We start from the raw sequence: 17,382 nt of genomic DNA on the forward strand, positions 1-17,382 counted from the left end.
AGTTGGTTTCCGCCATAACAGATATGGCACTATTGCACCAGTTGGCATATATGGCCTGCCTGGCCAGTCTCAAGGCTTGTGGGGTCCACTGCTTTTTGCCACCACTGATGACTTCTGTCTCCCACAGGGCTGTATGCAACATAGCTCTTTACAGCTTTCTGTCAGCTAGTGATAGGGAGGAGGTTTCCAGCCCTGCTCCAGCTTGATTTCTCAGTGACCTGCATCCCTAGCATGTGGAGCTGTCTTGGGGCTGGAAAGATGGCTCCGTGGTAAAGACATTTGACTGCAAAGACTTAACGACCTGGGTTCACTTCCCCAGTACCCACATAAATAAAGCCAAATGCACAATGTGGTGCATGCATCTGGGGTTTGTTTGCAGTGGCTTGAGGCCCTGACATGTCCATTATCTCTCTCTCTCTCTGTTGCTCTTCTCTCTGTTTCTCTTTGCTTGCAAATAAACAACAATAACAGCAACAAAGACAACAAAAACCAGACAGACATTATTTTAATAAAGAATATTACCATCTAGTTCTGGTGGGCAGCCAAGAGTCTTGGCCATGTCTTTCCATCACTTTTTTAAACACTTTTTTCTATTTTATTTTTATTTATTTATTTGAGAGAAGTGGGGGAGAAGAGGGAGAAGATAGATATGAGAATGGGCAAGTTAGGGCCTCCAGTCACTGCAAATGAACTCCATATTTATGCACCACCTTGTACATCTGGTTTGTGTGGGTCCTGGAGAGTCAAACTTGAGTTCTTTGGCTTTACATGCAAGTGTCTTAACCTCTCTAAGCTATCTCTTTGGCCCTGCCTTTTTTTTTTTTTTTTATAATAGGGTCTCACTCTAGCACAGACTGACCTGGAATTCACTATGTAGTAGTCTTGGGGTGGCCTTGAACTCACAGTAATCTTTCTACCTCTACCTCCCAAGTGCTGGGATTAAAGGCATGGGCTATCACACCTGGCTTATCTTTTTGTTTTTTTTTTAAATTTTTATTTTTATTAACATTTTCCATGATTATAAAATATATCCCATGGTAATTCCCTCCCTCCCCACCCCCACACTTTCCCATTTGAAATTCCATTCTCCATCATATTACCTCCCCATTACATTCATTGTAATTACATATGTACAATATCAACCTATTAAGTATTCTCCTCCCTTCCTTTCTCTATTACCTTTTAATTTAATTAGTTTACTTGTGAGAAGGAAGGAGGGAGAGAGAGAGAGACAGAAGAGGCTGATAGAGAATGGGCACGCCAGGGCCTCTAGCCACTTCAAAAGAATTCCAGACACATGTGCCAGCTTGTGCATCTGGCTTATGTGGGTACTGGGGAATTGAACCTGGTTCCTTAGGCTTTTCTTAACCGCTAAGCCATCTCTCTAGTGTCAGCCCATCTTTTAAGGTGTATTGTTTTGTTGTTTGGCAGGTAAGGATGAATGTTCAGGGTACCTTAGTCACCTAAGTACAGGAAAAATAATTCCCCTTGTACTCTTTAAAGTTAAAGTAGGCTGCTCTAGCTCACCAAGAACTTCATTGTTTTTAAGAGCCTCATTTTAAATGAGAAGTTGATTTTTTTCCAACACCTTTTTTCTGTGTTAACTTCTGAACGCATTTCCTAATCATGAGCCACGCTGGCCAGTGTGGATGCTTGCAAGAGATTTCACAAGTGTTCATGTACAATTTTTTGCATTTTATTCCAGCAAGAAATTGGCCTTTGCTTTTTTCTTATATTCATGTACAATTTTTTAAATTTTTATTTATTTATTTAAGAGTGACAGAGAGAGAAAGAGGCAGAGAGAGAGAGAGAGAGAGAGAGAGAGGGAAAGAGAGAGAGAATGAAAATGGGTGTGTCAGGGCCTCCAGCCACTGCAAACGAACTCCAGATGCGTGTGCCCCCTTGTACATCTGGAGAACATGGGTTCGGTGGAGTCGAGCTTTGAACCAGGGTCCTTAGGCTTCACAGGCAAGCGTTTAACTGCTAAGCCATCTCTCCAGCCTTCATGTACAATTTTTTTTAAATTTATTTATTTATTTATTTATTTATTTATTTATTTGAGAGCGACAGACACAGAGAGAAAGACAGATAGAGGGAGAGAGAGAGAGAATGGGCGCGCCAGGGCTTCCAGCCTCTGCAAATGAACTCCAGATGCGTGCGCCCCCTTGTGCATCTGGCTAACGCGGGACCTGGGGAACCGAGCCTCAAACCGGGGTCCTTAGGCTTCACAAGCAAGCGCTTAACTGCTAAGCCATCTCTCCAGCCCGGTGTACAATTTTAATATTAGAGTAATGCTAGTCCTGCAGGATAAATTGGAAGTTTTTATTTCTTCTACAATCTGGACCAATTTATTTTAATTAAAAAAATTTTTTTTAAAGACAAGGTCTTGCTTCATAGCACAGGTTGGTCTCAAATTCATGGCTGTTTTCTTGCCTCCTATAGGCATGTGCGACCATGCCCATCCTAGTCTGGAATAATTTAAATGACATGGATTTCTGCCTTGGGATGTTTTGAGTGTCCGTCTACATTATTCTGGTGCAGGTTGTCAGGCTCGTCATAAAAGCAGGCTCATCTTTCTAATTCGTCTGTGGTTTCTCCTGAGGCCCTCCCCCCCTTCCCGGTCCCCTGTCATTTTTTGGTATGCAAGCCCATTCTTCTTTTCCAGAGAGCAGTGGGAGCTTCTGTCTAAAGTATGAATTTCCTGACAATAGGATTCTGGCTTGGTTTCCAGTGCCTGATAAGAGTTCTCTCCCACTGAGTGGGCCTCATGTTCAACCAGAGAACAGTTGGTTACCTGCACAGGTGACATGCCACTATTGCACTAGTGTGTACTTCTTGACTGGCTGGTTGATTTCGTAGTCTGTAGGGTCTCCTGCTTATGCATGCTGTTGGTGATTGTTTTCCTCCATTTAATTTTTTTTAAATTTTTTATAATTAACAACTTCCATGATTGTAAAAAATATCCCATGGAAATTCTCTCCCTCCCCCCATTTCTCCTTTGAAACTCCACTTTCCATCATATCTCCTCCCCTCTCTTTTATTTTGATGTCATCATCTTTTCCTCCTATTATGATGGTCCTGTGTATGTAGTGTCGGGCATTGTGAGGTCATGGATATCCAGGCCATTTTGTGTCTGGAGGAGCATGTTGTAAGGAGTCCCACCCTTCCTTTGGCTCTTACATTCTTTCTGCCATCTCTTCTGCAATGGACCCTGAGCCTTGGAAGGTGTGACAGAGATATTGCAGTGCAGAGCACTCCTCTGTCACTTCTTCCCAGCACCATGATGCCTTCTGAGTCATCCCAAGGTCACTGCTGTGTGAAAAGAGAAGGTTCTCTACCAAAAGTGAGAATAGCATTAATACAAGGGTATGAACATAAGAGAAGTGCTTACTGGGAAGTTTGATGAGCATAGTATATACATTTAGCTAGACAGCAGCAGACGTTACACCCCTAGGGCTCATGATTACCCCTGTTGTAGGTTTTCAGTATCAGGGATGTTTCCCCCCCATGGAGCCGGCCTCCAGTCCAATTAGAGGGCAGTTGGTTTCCACCATGACAGATGTGCCACTATTGTACCCGTTGGCTCATTTGTCCTGGCTGGCTAAATATAAGGCTTGCAGTGTCCACTGTTGATTTCTCTTTCTCCCATCGAACTTCATGCGGAATTGCTTCTTCCAGCTTTCTGTCAGCTGGTCTACATGGAGGAGGTTATCAGCTCAGTTCCAGCAGGATTTCTCAGTGGCCTTGCAGCCTAAGTATGTGGCGTATTCAGCAATAGGTTCTTACCATCTATTCTTGGTGGGAAACCAAGGGCCTTGGAAATGGCCATAATGTTTTGGGGGCATCAGGGACTTCTCTGGCCAACAACTCAATGTAAGGTATCCCATCCCTGGCCCTGAAAATTATCTAGTAAAAATCTATGGCTCCTAAGTGTTCCATTTTTCAAAAAAGTAGGTTTCCATATGATTTATTTATATCCTCTTAGATTAAAAAAAATTTTTTTGTTCATTTTTATTTATTTGTTTGAGTATGACAGAGAAAGTGACACACACACACACACACATACACACACATACACACACACACACACAGAGAGAGAGAGAGAGAGAGAGAGAGAAAGAGAGAATGGGTGTGCCAGGGCTTCTAGCCACTGAAAACGAACTCCAGTCGCGTGCGCCCCCTTGTGCATCTGGCTAACGTGGGTCCTGGGGAATCAAGCCTTGAACCGGGGTCTTTAGGCTTCACAGGCAAGCGCTTAACCACTAAGCTATCTCTCCAGCCCTCCTCTTAGATTTTGATTAGTCCTCCCTCTACTTTTCCTTTACTCAATCTTTTCCCTTGACCTCACTTAGGCCTTTTAACCCCTACTAATCTATTCTTCTATTTACATATATACAATACCATCCTATTAAGTGCCCCCTCATTCCATTTTATTCCCTATATATCTCTTTTCTAGTTTACTGGCCTTTGCTACTGAATTTTCTTCCTACTTATACAGAAGTCCAACATCTGTAGCTGGGATCCACATATGAGAGAGAACATGTGATGTTTAGCTTTCTGGACCTGGGTTACCTCACTTGGTATATTCCTTTTCAGCTCCATCCATTTTTCCTGAAAATTCATAACTTCATTTTTCTTTACTTCTGAGTAGAACTCGATTGTATAAATGTGCCATATCTTCATTATCCACTCATCAGTTCAGGGACATCTAGGCTGGTTTCATTTCCCAGCTATTGTGAATTGAGTGGTAATAAAAATGGTTGAGCAAGTATCTCTAAGGTAGTGAGATGAGTCCTTAGGATATATGCCTTAGGAGTGCTATAGCTGGATCATTTGGTAGATCTATTTTTAGCTGTCTTAGGAACCTCCACGCTGATTTCCACAATGGCTGGACCAGATTGTATTCCAACCAACAGTGTAGAAGGGTTCCTCTTTTTCTGCAACCTCGCCAGCATTTATGGTCATTTGTTTTCATGATGGTAGCCAATCTGACAGGAGTGAGATGGAATCTCAACATAGTTTCAATCTGCATTTCCTTGATGACTAGGGATGTAGAACATTTTTTTAGATGGTTATATCCCATCCATATTTCTTCTTCTGAGAACTCTCTATTTAGTTCCATAGTCTACTTTTTAATTGACTTGTTTGATTTCTTATTATTTAAATTTTTGAGTTCTTTGTATATCCTAGATATTAATCCTTTATCAGCTGTATAGCTGGCAAAGATTTTCTCCCATTCTGTAGGTTTCATCTTTGCTCTAGTCACAGTGTCTTTTGGTGTACAAAAGGCCTGTAATTTCATTATGTCCTAGCGATTAATCTGTGTTTTTTTTTTTTTTTTTTTTTTTTCTCGAGGTAGGGTCTCACTCTAGCCCAGGCTGACCTGGTATTCACTATGTATGTAGTCTCAGGGTGGCCTGGAACTCATGACAGTCCTCCTACCTCTGCCTCCCCAGTGCTGGGATTAAATGCGTGTGCCATAATCTGTGGTTTTATTGTCTGAGCAATTGGGGTTATATTCAGGAAGTCCTTGTCAAGACTAATATGTTTAAGGTTTTCCCCTACTTTTTCTTCTAGCAGTTTCAGAGTTTCAGGTCTGATATTAAGATCTTTGATCCATTTGGACTTAATCCTTATTCATGGAGAGAGATAAGGATCTATTTTCGTCCTTCTGCAGATAAATATCCAGTTTTCCCAGCACTATCTGCTGAAGAGGCTGTCTTTTCTCCAGTGAGTTTTTTTTTTTTTTTTTTTTTCGAGATAGGGTCTCACTCTGGCCCAGGCTGACCTGGAATTCACCATGGAGTCTCAGGGTGGCCTTGAACTCACAGCGATCCTCCTACCTCTGCCTCCTGAGTGCTGGGATTAAAGGCATGCGCCACCACGTCTGGCTTCCAGTGAGTATTTTTGTTGAATATCAGGTGGCTATAGCTACCCGAACTTATATCTGGGTCTTCTATTCTGTTCCATTGATCTATGTCTGTTTTTGTGCCAGTACCATGCTGTTTTTTTTTTTTTTTTTTCTGTTACTATGGCTCTGTAGTATAGGTTAAAATTAGATGTGGTGATACCACCAGCTTTATTTTTGTTGCTCAAAATTGTTTTAGATAGTTGAGGCTTTTTGTGCTTCCAAATGAATTTTTTGTTGTTTTTTCTATTTGCGTGAAGAATGTCATTGGAATTTTTGATGGGGATTGCATTAACTGTGTAAATTGCTTTTGGTAAGATTGCCATTTTCGCAATATTGATTCTTCCGATCCAAGAACAAGGGATGTCTTTCCATTTCCTACTGCCTTCTGCAATTTCTTACTTGAGTGCTTTAAAGTTTTCATTGTAGAGATCCTCATTTCCTTGGCTACTTTTATTCAATGGTACTTTATTTCTTTATTTATTTTGATGCAATTGTGAATTGGAGTGACTCTGATTTCATCCTCTGTGTGTTGTTAGCATATAGGAAGGCTACTGATTTTTGTGTATTTATTTTGTGTCCTGCTACATGGCTATAGGTGTTTATCAGCTCTAACAGTTTGCTGGTAGCATCTTTATGGTCACTTATGTATAGAATCATGTCATCTGCAAATAATGATAACTTGATCTCTTCCTTTCTAATTTGTATCTCTTATGTGTGTCTCTTGCTTTATTGCTACGGCTAAGACTTCCAGTACTATATTAAATAAAAGTGGGGACAGTGGACATCCTTTTCTTGTTCCTGATTTTAGTGGAAAAGCTTCCAGTTTTTCCCCATTTAGTATTATGTTGGCTGTAGGTTTGTCATAAATAGCCTTTATTATATTGAGATATGATCCTTCTGTTCCCAGTCTCTGTAGGGATTTTATCATGAAGGGATGTTGGATTTTGTCAAATGCTTTCTCTGTATCTAATGAGATGATTATGTGATTTTTGGCCTTCAGTCCATTTATATAATGTATTACATTTATTGATTTGCATATGTTGAAACAACCCTGCGTCTCTGGGATAAAGCCCACTTGGTTGGGGTGAATGATCTTTCTGATATATTCTAGTATTCTGTTTGCCAATATTTTGTTGAGAATTTTTGCATCTATGTTTGTGAGGGAGATTGGTCTGTTATTTTCTTTTTTTGTTCTATCGTTGCCTCATTTTGGTATCAGGGTGATGCTGGCTTCCTAGAAGGAGTTTGGTAGGATTCCTTCTTTTTCTATTTTATGGAAAAGTTTAAGAAGCAATGGTGTTGGTTCTTCCTTGAAGGTCTGGTAAAATTCACCAGTGAATCCATCTGGGCCTGGACTTTTTTTAGTTGGGAGATTTTTTGATAATTGCTTGGATCTCCATACTTGTTATAGGTCTATTTAAGTGGTTTATCTCTACTTGATTTAATTTAGGTAGGTCATATAAATCAAGGAAATCATCCATTTCTTTCAGATTTTCATACTTTGTGGAGTATATGTTCTTTTTTTAAAAAATTTATTTATTTATTTATTTGAGAGAGACAGACACAGAGAGAAAGACAGATAGAGGGAGAGAATGAGAATGGGCGCACCAGGGCTTCCAGCCTCTGCAAACGAACTCCAGACGTGTGTGCCCCCTTGTGCATCTGGCTAACGTGGGACCTGGGGAACCGAGCCTCGAACTGGGGTCCTTAGGCTTCACAGGCAAGCGCTTAACTGCTAAGCCATCTCTCCAGCCCTATATGTTCTTATAGTATGTCCCTATGTTTGTTTTTTTTTTTTTAATTTCTCTGGTATCTGTTGTGATGGTACCTGTTTTATCTCTAATCTTATTAATTTGTATCTCTTCTGTCTTTCTTTTGGTCAGATTTGCTAAGGTTTATGAATCTTGTTTATCATTTCAATGAATCAACTCTTTGTTTTATTGATTGTTTGGATTTTTGTTTTTCTTTGGTTTCTATTTCATTAATTTCTGCCCTAATCTTTATTATTTCTTTCTGTCTACTGATTTTCGGTTTGCCTTGTTTATCTTTTTCCAAGGCTTTAAGTTGAAGCATTAAGTTGTTTCCTAGAGACCTTTCTAATTTCTTAATATAGGCACTTAAAGCTATAAATTTCCCTCTTTGGACTGCCTTCATTGTGTCCCAAGTTTTGGTATATTGTGTTTTCATTATCATTTGACTCTATGAATGTTTTGATTTCATTTTTGATTTCTTCATTGACTCATTCATCATTTAGTTGTATATTGTTTAGTTTCCATGATTTTGTTTATGCTCTGTAGCTTTTCTTGCTATTAATTTGTAGTTTGATCTTATGGTGATCAGATAGAATGCAAGAATGCAAGGAATTATTTCAGTTTTCCTGTATTTGTTAAGATTTGCTTTGTATCCTAATATATGGTCTATTTTAGAGAATGTTCCATGTGCTTCTGAAAAGATTGTATATTCTGCATTTGGATGAAATGTCCTGTAAATATCTGTTAGTCCATTTGTTATATGACCTCATTTAATCCAGATGCCTGTCTGTTTATTTTTTGCCGGGATGACCTGTCAATTGATGAGACTGGGGTGTTGAAATCACCCACTACAACTGTGTTTGGTGTTATCTGTGACCTTAGTTCTAATAGCGCTTGTTTGAAGTTGGGAGCCCCCATGTTATGTGCTCATATGTTTAGGATTGCAATGTCCTCCTATTGGAGTATTCCTTAAGTCAATATAAAGTGATCTTCCTTTTCTTTCCTAACAGATGTTGGACTGAAGTCTATTCTGTCAGAAATTAGGATAGCAACCCCTCTTGTTTTCTATGTCCATTTTTTAAAACACTGTTTTCTAACCTTTCACCCTAAGATGATGTCCATCCTTTGTAGAAAGGTGAGTTTCTTGGAGGCAACACATTGAAGGATCATGTTTTTTTTTTTTTTTTTTCCGACGTAGGGTCTCACTCTAGTCCAGGCTGACCTGGAATTCACTATGGAGTCTCAGGGTGGCCTTGAACTCACGGCAATCCTTCTATCTATGCTACCCGAGTGATGGGATTAAAGGTATGCACCACCACACCTGGCTAGGATCATTTTTTTTTTTTTTAAATTTTTTCCTGAGGTAGGTTCTCATTCTAGCCCAGGCTGACCTGGAATTCACTATGTAATCTTAGGGTAGCCTCGAACTCATGGTGATCCTCCTACTTCTGCCTCCTGAGTGCTGGGATTAAAGGTGTGCACCACTATGCCTGGCAACAAGGGTCATAGTTTTTAACCCAGTCTGCAAACCTATGTCTTTTGGTTGGGGCATTGTGTACATTGATGTTAAGAGTTATTACTGAAAGGTGTGTATTTATTATTACAAGTTTTCTTGTTTTGTAGTTCTTCCAGTTTTATCTTTGCTGTCTTGCATTAACTGGTATGTGAGCATGATTTGGTTTTTGAGGTTCCTTATATGTGTGCTTTCTCTTCAGGATGTAGGATCCTGTCAAGTATTGTCTGTAGAGCTGGTTTTGTCTTCAAATATTCCCTTTGCCTGCTTTTGTTGTGGAATGTCCTTATTTCTCTGTCTGTTTGAATGGATAGCTTTGCAGGATAAAGTAACCTTGGTTGACAGTTGTTATCTTTCAGAACTTGGAATACAACATTCCAAGCCATTCTGGCTTTTAAAGTTTGTGTGGAGTAGTCTGCTGTAATCCTGATGGAATTCCCTTTGTATCTGATTTGATTTTTCTCTCTAGCTGCTTTCAATATATTTTCTTTGTTTGGTTTCTATGCTTGGGTAGTTTAATTATAATATGGTGAGGAGAGGTTCTTTCTAGGTTTTGTCTGTTTGGTGTTCTAAAGGATTTCTGTATCTGCATTGGCATCTCTTTCCCAATTTGAGGGAAGTTTTCTTCTGTGGTTTTGTTGAAAATGCCTACCATGCCTTTGGAGTGAAATTCTTGTCCTTCTACTCTACTCTGAATTATGTATGATCTCTTCATAGTGGCCTGAATATCTTGAAATTCCCATTCATACTTCCTATTAGTTTGTCTTTCTCTGTGTTGGACTGTATTAGATCTGCCAGCTGTCTTCTAATATATATGTTCTGTCCTCTCCTTCTTCTATTCTACTGGTGAGATTTTCTGCAGAGTTTTTAAAATTTTATTTCACTGACTGTGTTCTTCATTGTTAGTATTTCTGACTATTTTTCTTTATTATTTCTATTTCCTTATTTATGTCTTGAGTTGACCTTCTTATTTCATTAAATAGCTTTCCTGTGTCTTTGATTCCTTTGATTTCCTCTTTCGTTCCTTTGATTCCCTCTTTGATTTCTTTGAACATATTTATAATCATTCTTTTGAAATTTTTCTCAGACATTTCCTCTAAATCAGTCTCACTGGAGGTCATTTCTGATGCATTAATACTTTTTGGTCGATTTATTTTGTCTTGATTTTTAGTGTTTCTTGTGCTGTAATGTAGCGATTTTTGCATCTTGGATTAATTTAATGCTTGGATTTTCTAATTATATGCAGTATTATTAGATGTATCAATCAATCAGATGTTATATATCTTCAGGGTAGGAGCTTAAGGTGTGAGGTGTGGCCCTTAAGACTCTCAGAGTAACCACAATAGTGACCTTAGGTGTTGGGTTTACCTGGTATGAGTGTATTCAGGCAGACTGGATGGAACAAAATACAGGCAGATTATAAAATTTAAGTAAACAATGTACACATTCAGTGTAAAACAGTACAGAGTTTTTGTACTAGAGTAGGTAATATGACAGCCAGATCCTCTAACAAAGTCACTGTCCCTAAGGATGTGTGGTGCCCCACACCCTTAATCATCTCAACTGGGAGGCTAAGACTTTTTGTCTGTAGAGGGTTTCAAGTCAGGTTGTGACCAAGTAAGACCCTTCCCTAATGAATGACAGAAGAGGAAACAAAGGCACTACAAATTAGGAAGCAACAAATGACAAGTCCCAAATACAATTTATTTAAGAATGGCAAATCTGATCATCCATCAGATTTAACATATAATTTACTCTGACATGGAATGTGCAATTAGCACTTCCTATTCAAGCCTACATACCAGGTGGGTACTGACCTGGTATAATCCCAGTTATCTTTTGGGATTGTTTTGGTCTCAGTTATGCTGCTCTCCTGCTTGGGTCCCTCTTTGTTGCACTGTGGGCTCAGGTACTCTGCCTGGGTCACTGGGTCGCTGCTCTGATCACCTGTGCCGGGTGCTGTGTAGCTGAGCTCCCTTCCCCAGGTCTGTGGTGCTTGCTGGCGCGTGTGCTGGCAGTGGGGGAGGGGAGGCTGTGGATGGTGGCTAAAGTTCTCCCACTGGCTCTTGTGATCCTCTTCCTCACCAGCCGCTCTGTTGGTCTCTGCTGTCCTCCCTTCACATTTCTTGAGTTTGGGAGCAGGCTGGTGTGAGTGGAGAGTCTCCTTCCCTTGTTTTTCCTGTGGCTCAGGTTGAGCCTGGTGGCTGTGGCCACACAAACCTGGTTCCACTGCTGCTGGAGCTGCTTCTGCCTGCTTCTGTGGATTGGAGACGTTCTGAATCTCTCCTACTTCTCTGTTGCAGTTGATAAGTTACTATATACCAAACTTTTTGGTAGAAGAGTGTATTTTGCTGATTTTTTTGTTTGTTTCTCCCATAGGCTGCTTTGGCATGGTTCCTACGCCACCATCTTAATCACAAGTCTGAATTTTCTTTTCTTTTTTGTTTTTTCAAATTTTTATTAACAACTTTCATGATTATAAAAAATATCCCATGGTAATATACCCTCCCTCCCCCAAGTCTGAGTTTTCTATTTTTTTTGTTTGTATTTTTGTATGTTTTACTTATTTGTTTGTTTGTAAGCAGAGAGAGAGAAAGATACAGAGAGAGAAATGGGTACTCCAGAGCCCCTAGATGCTGCTAACAAATTCTAGGTACATGAGCCAACCTGTGTATTTTTTTAGTATAGGCACTTGAAGCTATACATTTCCCTCTTAGGACTGCCTTCTTTGTGTCCCAAGAGTTTTGGTATGTTGTGACCTCCATAAACAGTGTGCATGCATCTGCACAAATATGTACATATGCCACACACACATTATACATACTACACCCACACTAAAATAGTCACAAAATGTTGAAGTTCTTTGGTAGTGATTACGTTTTTGGGAATCTACTCTCAAAAGATAATCTCAACTGTGAAAAAAATTAGAATGCAAAGACTTCCATCATATTGTTACTTACTTTCTTCACATTCTTGTTTACTTATTTATTTTTATGAGAGGGAGAGATGAGAGCGAGAGCGAGAGAGTGAGAGAGAGAGAGAATGAGAGAGAGAGAAAGAGAAAAAGAATTGGCATGCCATGGTCTCCAGCCACTGCAACCAAACTCCAGACACATGTGCCACCATGTGCATCTGGTTTATGTGTGTACTGGTGAATTGAACCCCATTCCTTTGGCTTTGCAAGCAAGCACCTTAACAGCTGTTACAATCAGGTTCTCATTGCTGGAAGAAAACACCTGACCAAGAGCAGCTTCTGAGACAAAAAGGGTTATTTTGGTTTGTAGACTTGAGGGTAAGCTCCATGATGGTAGAGAAAAACGACAGCATGAGCAGAGAGGGTGGACATCACCTTCTGGCCGACATCAGGTGGGCAACAGTAACAGGAGAGTGTGTCAAACACTGGCAAGAGGAAGTTGTCTATAACAGCCATAAGCCCACCTCCAAACATACACTGCCTCCAGGTTTTCTTATTTTAATCTTTTAAGAAGTTTCATTTATTTATTAGAGAGAGAGAAAGAGAGAGAGAAGGAGAGAGAGAGAGAGAGAGAGAGGGAGAGAGAATGCTTCCAGCCACAGCAAACAAACTCCAGAAGCATGCGCCACTTTTTGCATCTGGCTTACATGAGTCCTGGAGAATTGATCTAAGGTCCTTTGGCTTTGCAGGCAAATGCCTTAACTGCTAAGCCATCTCTCCAGCCCCCTCCAGGAGGTTTTAATTTCCAAATTGCCATCAGCTGGTGTCCAAGCATTCAGAATACCTAAGTTTATGGGTAACATCTGAATCAAACCACCATAACAGCCAAGCTATCTTTCCAGGCCTATTGTTACTCGTGTAAGAAAATTTTGGAGAGACATCATGTATCCGGAAGAATGCAATGATTGGTCCCCTGGACAGGTTGCAACTTATATATATGTAAATATATATAATATATATGAATATATAACATAATATTAGATAGAGAATAGAGGCTGTGTGCCACTGTTGCACAAGTGTGTACCCCTTGTCTGGCTGGTTGATTTCATAGTCTACTGGGTCCCCTGCTGATTCATTCTATTGGTGAGCATTTTCTTCCAGCAGCATTCATAGTGCTTTCCAGCACTATGGGGGTTAGCCTGGAGGGAGCTAGTTTCTCTTTCGGTTTCAGCATGGTATTCCATTGTACTCTGACAGCGATGGCCAGCATTTTTTTGTTTAAATATTTTATTAATTTTTATTTATTTATTTGAGAGCAACAGAGAGAGAAGGAGGCAGAGAGAGAGAGAGAGAGAGAGAGAGAGAATGGGCATGCCCGGGCCTTCAGCCACTGCAAATGAACTCCAGATGTGTGCGCCCCCTTGTGCATCTGGCTAACGTGGGTCCTGGGGAATTGAGCCTCAAACCAGGGTCCTTAGGCTTCACAGGCCAGCGCTTAACCACTAAGCCATCTCTTCAGCCCATGGCCAGCATTTTTATGTCTAGGAATTGAACTCTGGTCCTTATGCTTGGGAGGTAAGCATTTTGCCAACTGAAGTATATACCCAGCTCAAAATGAAATTATTAAAATATTAAAATGTTTAAAGATATACTTTTGGAAAACTTTAGAAAATCTATTGATATTGTAAGAAAATAATTTATTTAGAGCAAATAAAGCCAGAGGGTTTTTTCTAAAGCAGTGCAGAGCAGCAGACTAAGCTCAGTTGTTTATTGCTTATTTCAAGAATATTACTCTTAGAGCTTTTGAGTTACTGGCTCAAAGGTTGATAAATCACACATAGCCTGTTATAAGAAATGCAGCACTGAAGAAAGTATTTTGTTAAGTATAAAAATGTGAGAAGGGCTAGGTGTAGCATGGTGGTGCACAGCTTCAATTCTAGCACTTTGGAGGATCACTGTGTTCAGGACCAGCTTGAGGCTATATAGTGAATTCCAGGTTAGCCTGGGTTGGAGCAAGACCCTACCTTAAAAAACAAAACAACAACAACAACAACAAAAAACAAAAAAACCAAAACATATTTCAGGAATAGAGTTTGGTGTCCCCCTGGGGGGTGAATACCAGGGGTCCCTTCTCAGACACCTGAAGGAAGAAGAGCATTCCTCATTTTCCCCTTTTACTTGTAATATATTGTAACATGTCCAGGGCTTCTGAAACCTTTTCCAGTTGTGACTTCTTTTTGTCTGAGAAATTTTTATGACTCTGGGTATATAGGTATTTAAAGTAGGTATAAACACCAAACACTTACTTATAATAAATCATAAATTCATTTAAAACAATTCTTTGGTATACATGTAATTTTACCACTTATTAGAGATGAAAAAGTTTGTATACTAATGTGATAGATATGCTTGTTTACTTTTTGATGCTACATCTGCAGTGTTTTTCAGAATTGATCAGTGTTTGATGTAATAGTATCAGTTCTGAGAATACAGTTTGGCATAAATATGTAATATAAATCAGCAGAAGTATGTTTAAGGCCATTTTAGAAATTGTTGTAAATTGTGTCTTCAGGGCTGGAAAGATGGCTTAGAGGTTAGCACTTGCCTGTGAAGCCTAAGGACCCTGGTTTGAGGCTCGATTCCCTAGGACTCACGTTAGCCAGATGCACGAGGGGGCACACACGTCTGGAGTTCGTTTGCAGTGGCTGGAAGCCCATTCTCTCTCTCTCTTTCTCTCTCTCTGTCTGCCTCTTTCTCTGTCTGTTGCTCTCAAATAAATAAATAAAAATAAACAAAAATAAAAAAAATAAAAAAATAGTGTCTTCATTCCAAGCCCAAATTCATTTAATTCTTTTTCTTTCCCTCCCTCCCTTTCTTTCCTCCCTCCCTTCATTTCTTCTGTCTCTCTTTTCTTTTTCTTTTCTTTTCTTTTTTTTTTTTTTGAGGTAGGCTGTCATTCTAGCCCAGGCTGACTGGAACTCTCTCCTCTGTAGTCTTGGGCTGGCCTCTAATTCACAGTGATCTCCTACTTTTGACCCCGAAATGCTGGGATTAAAGGCATGCGCTTCCACGCCTGCCTCATTCAATGATTTCTTAAGCACTAAGCCATCTCTCCAGCCCTTTTTAATGATTTCTTTTATGAAGCTCAAGTCAGCACCTCAGACATTCTAATCCAAATTTATACTAATTTAATACTTAAATTTTGAGGTATAATGGTAGAAAATGTTGAAAGTCTTTGTTTTCCATTATCTTTTTTTCTTCAAGGTAAGGTCTTTGTCTAGCCAGGCTGACCTGGAATTCACTATATAGTTTCGGGGTAGCTTTGAGCTCACAGGGATCCTCCTACCTCTGCCTCCCTCCAGAGTGCTGGGATTCAAGGCATGTGCCATCATCACCTGGCTTGAAAGTCTTTGTTTTCCATAAGCCATTATATTTCTGTAAGAGCAGAAAACTTTATTTGTATTATAAACATGTTGCAACTAAGAACATAATGACAGTCTGGAGTCTGAGCTGAACGATTTCAGGCAGTGTTGGCACTGTGTAGCATGTTGCATGGTGTGTGTTCAGAACCGAGGCTGCAGTGAAGTCATGTGATGCGGCTTGGGGAGCACTCCAGGGACACCTTAGACTATTTGCATGTTTACTTCTCAACTACATTTTTCTGGTTGTGCATTCAGAAGCCTTTTACTGTTTCTATTGTTTTCATAACTCCCACCTTCAGTTCTGTGACCCAATATGGGATTGTGACCCATAGTTTAAGAAGCTAGGGCATAGTCTATGTTTCTTTTTTTTTTTTTTTTAAAACATTAAAAAATTTTATATTTTATATTTTATTTATTTGAGAGTGACAGGGAAAGAGGAAGATAGAGAATGGGCATGCCAGGTCCTCCAGCTACTGCAAACGAACTCCAGACACATGTGCCACCTTGTGCATCTGGCTAACATGGGTCCTGGGGAATCAAGCCTCGAACTGGGGTCCTTAGGCTTCACAGGCAAGTGCTTAACCTCTCCAGCCCTTGTTTTTTGATTTGTGAGGTAAGGCTTCACTCTACCCCAGGCTGACCTGGAATTCACTATGTAGTTTCAGGATGGTCTTGACTCATGACGATCTTCCTACTCCTGCCTCCCGGGTGCTGGGATTAAAGGCATATACTACCATGCCCAGCTAGTTGGTTGTTTCTTGTTAGCAATATTCGTAGATATTCCTGTCCAGTAGATACAAGCAGTAGGAAAGTGGCAGAGTTCAGCCTTCTATTCCTGACTGGGACATTGGGTCAGTACACAAGGAAATAATAAAATGACAGTAATATAATGAGATTGGGGGAAAATTGGTAAAAAAGAAGAAGGTTGAATCTAAGGCTTTTCTATCTTGTAGTTCTTTTGTAGTTGGGGAGGGTTATCAGGTTTGCTATTTGAAATATAAATTTAGTTTCACTATCATAGATGATGAATCTTGCCCTAAGTACTATGCCAACATTTGAAGTACTGTCAAAAGTAGGGTGTGTGTGTGTGTGTGTGTGTGTGTGTGTGTGTGTATGTGTGTGCGTGTGTGTATACATATATTCAAATGTTGACATTATTTCCTTTGAGATTTTATTGTTTCTGGTGTTTTCAAAGTAGGGTCTCACTCTAGCCCAGGCTTACCTGGCACTCACTCTTTAGTCCCAGGCTGGCCTGTACCTCACAGTGATCCTCCTACCTCTGCTTCATGAGTGCTGGGATTAAAGATGTGTGCCACTACGCCTACCTCTTAGAGATTATTTTTTTTTATATAGGTGAAGTATATATTCAAAAAGATTTGAAGATCATTGGCATAGAATACCATTTCAGTAATAGTGAAAAATGACAGTGGTTTGCTAAGGTGAAGATTAGCACATTAGTTATAATATCTGTGTATAATGTATTTGTCTTTTCTTCAGTGATAGGAAAAACTTTTTTTTTTCAAGGACAGTTTTACTTTAGCCCAGTCTGTCCTAGACCTTAGTGTGTAGTCCCAGGCTGGTCTCAAACTCATAGTGATCCTCCTACCTCTGCCTTCTGAGTGCTGGGATTCAAGGCATGCACCACTATACCCCGTAGAAAAACAATTAAAAAAATTTATTTATTTATTTTTTAATTGGGAGAGAAAGAAAGAGAGCATGAGCGAGCACGTGTGTGTACACCAGGGTCTCTAGCTGCTGCAAACAAACTCCAGACACATGTACCACCTTGTAAATCTTGCTTACTTGGATACTGGGGAATCAAACCTGGGTCCTTTGGCTTTGTAGGCAATTGCCTTAACCACTAATCCATC

General features: G+C 39.9%; 1 protein-coding gene across 1 annotated transcript in view; it reads left to right on the forward strand.

Moving 5' to 3' along the window:
* Positions 1-17,382, forward strand: part of Dtd1 (D-aminoacyl-tRNA deacylase 1) — a 257,126-nt gene that overhangs the window by 3,967 nt on the left and 235,777 nt on the right. The window lies entirely within an intron of this gene.

This window comes from Jaculus jaculus, chromosome 8 (genome assembly GCF_020740685.1).
Source record: "Jaculus jaculus isolate mJacJac1 chromosome 8, mJacJac1.mat.Y.cur, whole genome shotgun sequence".
Classification (NCBI taxonomy): Eukaryota; Metazoa; Chordata; class Mammalia; order Rodentia; family Dipodidae; genus Jaculus; species Jaculus jaculus.